Genomic DNA, 6,000 nt, shown 5'->3' on the forward strand with positions numbered 1-6,000 from the left:
GTTTAAAGATCGTAATAGGCAAAGCCTTAGGTAAAGGCGTGTAGGCAGCTGATGGGTGACCTTTTCTCATGTCAAATGTACCCCCTAGAAGTAGATGTCTCCCGTCCTCTGTAGCCTGGGGATTTCCATAAAACTCGGCAACTATCTCTTCCCGTGGCCTAACCCACGGTGGTTGGAAGTTAAGTTATTTCAGCAGTCTCCCCTAACGACCCTCCCTCCAGGCTTTCCCAGAAAACAAGAATTCCCTTTTCTCTAGAAGTATGATCAGCCACCCTTGTCTTGTGTTAACCGGCAGTAGCATAAAGGAGACTTCGTGTCTAGTAGCCTGGAATCTCTCCATCCTGTGTCTGCCGCCCATGCGCAGGGATTGTAGGTGTGTACCTGCCTGTCAGCTGGACATCCTTTGAGCAGTAGAGTAATTACCATCAGCTTCCAGTGGTTTGACTTGTCAGGAATAGGAAGAGCGTTTGTTCAGGGCCAGGCAAGATGGCTCCATGGCAGAGGCATCGCTACCAAGCCTGGGGATTCATGGTCAATTCCCCAGGCACCATATGGTAGAGAGAACGGACTCCCTGAGATTGGTCTCTTGACCTTCACCCACACTTGTGTTCATGCCTACAGATATACATGCACATATACACACACACATAAAATAAAGCCAGGTGCCAGGCAAGAAGAGACAGGGTTTCTCTGTGTAGCCTTGGCTGTCCTAGACTCGCTTTGTAGACCAGGCTGGCCTTGAACTCACAGCGATCGAACTGCCTATGCCTCCTGAGTGCTGGGATTAAAGGCGTTTGCCACCACAAGGGGTTTTTCATTTTTCAAGATAGGATTTTTTGGTGTAGTGTTGGCTATCCTGGACTCACAGAGATCCACCTGCCTCTGTTTCCCTGAGTGCTAGGATTATAAGTGTGTGCCATCGCACCCGGCTTTCTTCCTCCTCCTCCTCCTGTGTTTAAGACTGGGTCTCACTATGTAGCTCATGCTGGCCTCAAACTCACTTTGTAGACCAGGCTGGCTTTGAACTCAGAGATCCTGCCTCTCCCTCTCTAGTCAATAAAGGCCTGGCTATTAAAATGTAATCGCAAGCAGAGTATGGTGGCACAAGCTGTAAAAGATATTTTCTTTTTCTTTTCTTTCCTTTCTTTTCTTTCTTTTTTTTTTTTTTTTTTGAGACAGGGTTTCTCCCTGTAGCCTTGTCTTCAAACCCAGATATCTCCCCACCTATGCCTCCTGAGTGCTGGGATTTAGAGCCATGTGCTACCACTGCTGGCTTGTTTGTGTTTTTTGGTTTTTTTAGTCAGAGTTTCTCTGCATAGTCCTCTGGCTGATCTGGACTCGCTTTGTAGACCAGGCTGGTTTGTTTTCTTTTCCAAGGCCCTCTCTGGCCTATTTATTCCTTTATCCCATCCTCTGAGGATGCGGGCTAAATTGTCACTTGTTAACCTCTCATCAAATGCATCCCACGCGTCACTTCTAAAGCCAAATTTAGTATCCATCTGTCTGTCCTTTTCATAGCTGTGTCTTCACCAACATCAGAGATCAGTGCCTTTAAGATACTGCCCCTGCTTCCAAACCATTTCCTTTTTAAGTAAATAAGCAGCAGCACCTGGCTAGAAAAGCCGCAGGGCAGAGGATGCCCTTCAGGCACATGTTTGTGTAGTCCCTGTAGTTGGGAAGTGGAGGCAGGAAAGTCAGGAGTTAAAAGTCATCAAAAAAACAAACAAAACAAACAACCTCTTTTCATCCCAATCTTGTTGCACTTCTGTGGATAGATTTAGTCTCCTTCACAAAAATAAGGGTTTTGTTTTGTTTTGTTTTGGAGACAGGGTCCCACGTGATACAGGCTCACTTTATAGATGATAATGACCTTGGCCTCTTGGACAGTGTTGCTCGGTTTAACCCTGGCTGTCCTGATACTCGCTCTGTAGACCAGGCTGGCCTCGAACTCAGAGATCTGCCTGCCTCTGTCTCCCAAGTGCTGGGATTAAAGGTGTGTGTGTGTGTGTGTGTGTGTGTGCGCGCGCCACTGCCTCCTGACACCCTTGAACTCTTTTTTTTTTTTTAAAGATTTTATTTATTATGTATAAAATGTTTGAAAGCCAGAAGAGGGCATTAGATCACATTATAGATGGCTGTGAGCCACCATGTGGTTGCTGGGAATTGAACTCAGGACCTTTGGAAGAACAACAGAACAGTCAGTGCTCTTAACCTCTGAGCCATCTCTCCAGCCCACCCTTGAACTCTTGAGCCTCCTGCTTCCTAAGCTAGGATTGATTATCTATTTATTTATATTCGATGTGTATGAGTGTTTTTGCCGGCATGTATGTCTTTGCAATGAATGCATTCCTGGTACCCAAGGAGGTCAGAAGAGGGCATTGACATGCTGAAACTGGAGTTACAGATAGTTGTGAGGCATCATGTGGGAGCTAGGAGCTAACCTCAGGTCCTCTTCAAGAGCAGTAAGTGAGAATAGGGACCAGAGAGAGGACTCAGCAGTTAGGAACACTTATTCTTGCCAGGCGTGGTGGCACACACCTTTAATCCCAGCACTCAGGAGACAGAGGCAGGCGGATCATTGTGAGTTCGAGGCCAGCCTGCTCTACAAAGTGAGTCCAGGACAGCCAAGGCTACACAGAGAAATCCTGTCTCGAAAAAATAAACAAACAACAACAATAAAAGAACATCTATTCTTACAGAAGACCTAAGTTCTCCCATCAACAACATGGTGGCTCACAATCTTCTATCACTACAATTCCAGGGGATCCAGGGCCTTTTCTGTCTTCCATAGGCTTCTGCATGCATGTTGTGCACATACGTGAATGGAAGCACACACTTATACACATAAAAACAAGACAAGGGGGCTGGAGAGATGGCTCAGTGGATAAGAGCACTGTCTGCTCTTCCAGAGGTCATGAGTTCAATTCCCAGCAACCACATGGTGGCTCACTACCATCTATAATGAGATCCGGTGCCCTCTTCCAGAATTCAGGTGTACATGCAGGCAGAACACTGAATACATAATAAATAAATCTTAAAAAAAAAAAAAAAAAAAAAAGACAAGGCTAGGCGATGGTGGAACATGCCTTTCACAGCACTTGGGAAGCAGAGACAGGTAGAATTCTGAGTTTGAGGCCAGCCTAGTCTACAGAGTGAGTTCTAGGACAGCTGGGGCTACACAGAGAACCCTGTCTAGGAAAATAAAAATGAATAAATAAATTATAAAGAAAAAATACATGAGGATTCTTGGACTTTGAAGTTTCCCAAGAGTATATTAAATCCTAAAATGACCTCTTAGTCACATGTCATTGCTTACAGTGAAATAACACTCCACATTCCAAACAGATTAAATTCCAACCGGTTTCACTGTGTTCTAATTGTGTCTCTTCCGAAGGGGCTCCTAAAAGTGGACTCATTAGAACACATGCATTTCTTCCTGTGTAGAGGGTTAACTTTCAGAGCCCCACCTCAACAGTCAGGAAGCTAAGGCGCCTGTGGATACCTCACTGGCATCTTAGTTTCAAGGACTAAGTAAGTTACACACAATTTAGGAAATAGTATAAAACCAAAAAGGCACCACACACCTTTAGTACTAGTACTTGGAAGGAAGAGGCAGGTGGATTTCTTTGAGTTCAAGGCCATCCTGATATACACACAGTGAGTCCCTGTCTCTAAGAAAACAAAAAGATATCTGAAGAAAACATTTTCTTCTTAGATGTTTATTATTATTTATGAGGTTTCTTTAGACAAGGCTGTCCTGAACTGTGTAGACAAAGTCAACCTGGAGCTGACAGAGCCCCACCTGTCTCTGCCTCCCAGGTTAAGATTGAAGGAGTGTGACACGACACTTGGTTCACCTTTTTTGTTTAAAAGATGTTCTCTGTGTGTGTGTGTGTGTGTGAATTTGTGCCTGAGTGAAGGTATGTGCACCACAAAGAAGCCACACAGGCAGCCCCAGACCCTCTGGAACTGTAGCTATGGAAGATTATGAGCCTTTGCTATGTGGGTATTGGAGAATACAGGTCTTCTGCAAGAATAAACTTTAGGATTTTATTTAACTAATTTATTTATTTGTGGGGTTTTTTGTTGTTTTGTCTCTGTGCTGGCCTTGGCGGTCCTTGACTCACTTTGTAGACAAGGCTGGCCTCAAACTCACAGCAATCTGCCTGCCTCTGCCTCCCGTGTGCTGGGATTAAAGGCGTGCGCTACCAAGCCCGGCTCTTATTTTTGGTTTTTCAAGACAGGGTTTCTCTGTGTAGTTTTGGTTGTCCAGAACTCCCTTGGTAGGCCAAGCTGGCCTCAAAATCACAGAGATCCGCCTGCCTCTGCCTCCTGAGTGCTGGGATTACAGGCGTGTGCCAGCATGCCCAGCTAGGACTGTATTTTTTTTTTTTTTGGTTTGGCATTTTCAAGGTAGGGTTTCTCTATGTAGCTTTTGTTGTCCTGGACTCCCTTTGTAGACCAGGCTGGCCTCGAACTCAAAACCATATTCACTAGGCCCCTCCCTGCCAAAGTAAACAATGAAAGCTGAGTCCTTCTCAAACTGCCTAGAATTAAGACTGCAAAAAAGGCAGCCAACAATGCGGCTGCCTGGGAGAGGGCTAGACCAACTGAGGCACCCAGAAAAGACCCTCGGAATCTGCCTGCGGGCTGTGCTGTGTGCTTCTCCACTATCCCAGGTTTGTGAGCTGTAACCAGTAATGGGATGGGCTTCAGTAATGCCACTGTCTTGGGAGTCTGTTTCTGCTTCTGTCAGTAACCCCTCACCCATATTCCTGTAATTCACTCCTATAAAACTCACCGGTGGAGCTGGAGAGATGGCTCAGAGGTTAAGAACAGCTTGGATGCTCTTCCAAAGGTCCTGAGTTCAAATCCCAGCAACCACACAATGGCTCACAACCATCCATAATGAGATCTGGTGCCTTTTTCTGGCCTGTAGGAGTTACATGCAGGTAGAACGCTGTATACATAATAAAAAATAAATATTAAAAAGCTCATTGGTTTACCAACTTTGGTAACTATTGTGGGTACCCTATCTGGAGTGTGTGTTGTCTTCCCCAGGAAAGAAAAGCTTTGTTACACAACGCAGGCAGTTCCTGAGTTGAAGGACAGCTGTTCTACACAGGGACGCCAAGCCATCCACGGTTTCAGTGGACACTCAACCTCCTCTCTCCTGAGAAAAGAAAAATACATGAACAGAAGATAGAAGGGGCCGGAGATAGGTAGTGCACGCCTTTAATCCCAGCACCCAGGGAGGCAGAGGCAGGTGGATCTCTGTGAGTTCGAGGCCAGCCTGGTCTACCAAGTTAGTCCAGGACAGCCAAGGCAACACACATACACACAAAAGAAGAAAAAAGGGCCAGCTAGGTGTGGTGGTACATATCTTTCATCTCAGCACTTAGGAGGCAGGTGAATTCTAAACTAGCCTGGTCTATAGTCTACATAGTGAATTACAGGAAACACACCCCTTAAAAATCACTGGCTTTATTTACCTCATGCGTACAGGTGTTTTGTGACACACTTTTTGTGCACACTTGTTTGGTCCTCAGAGGCTAGAGGGTAGGTATCAGATGTGCCAAACTGGAATTAGTTGTGAGCCACCAGCTGGGGGATGGAAACCAAACCAGGGTCTTCTAAGTATCAACTGCTAAGCCCTCTCCTGCCCTTTTAAAATTTACTTACTTACTTTTGGTTTTTCAAGTCAGGGTTTCTCTGTGTAACATCTCTGGCTGTCCTGGACTGACTTTGTAGACCAGGCTGACCTTGAATTCACAGTGATCCACTTGTCTCTGCCTTCTGAGTGCTGGGATTACAGGTATGCATCACCACACCTGGCCTGATAGTCTTACTATATGTACCCGTGGCTGTTCTGGAACTGGCTATGTAGACCAGGCTAGCCTCAAATTCTGATAGCTCCACTTGCCTCTATGTGCTGGGGTAAAAGGGGTGAGCCCACCCCCAGACTTCCTATTTAATATTCCTCAGAATAAAGAGAACAGC

The sequence above is a fragment of the Acomys russatus genome, chromosome 16, assembly GCF_903995435.1.
Source record: "Acomys russatus chromosome 16, mAcoRus1.1, whole genome shotgun sequence".
NCBI classification, from domain to species: domain Eukaryota; kingdom Metazoa; phylum Chordata; class Mammalia; order Rodentia; family Muridae; genus Acomys; species Acomys russatus.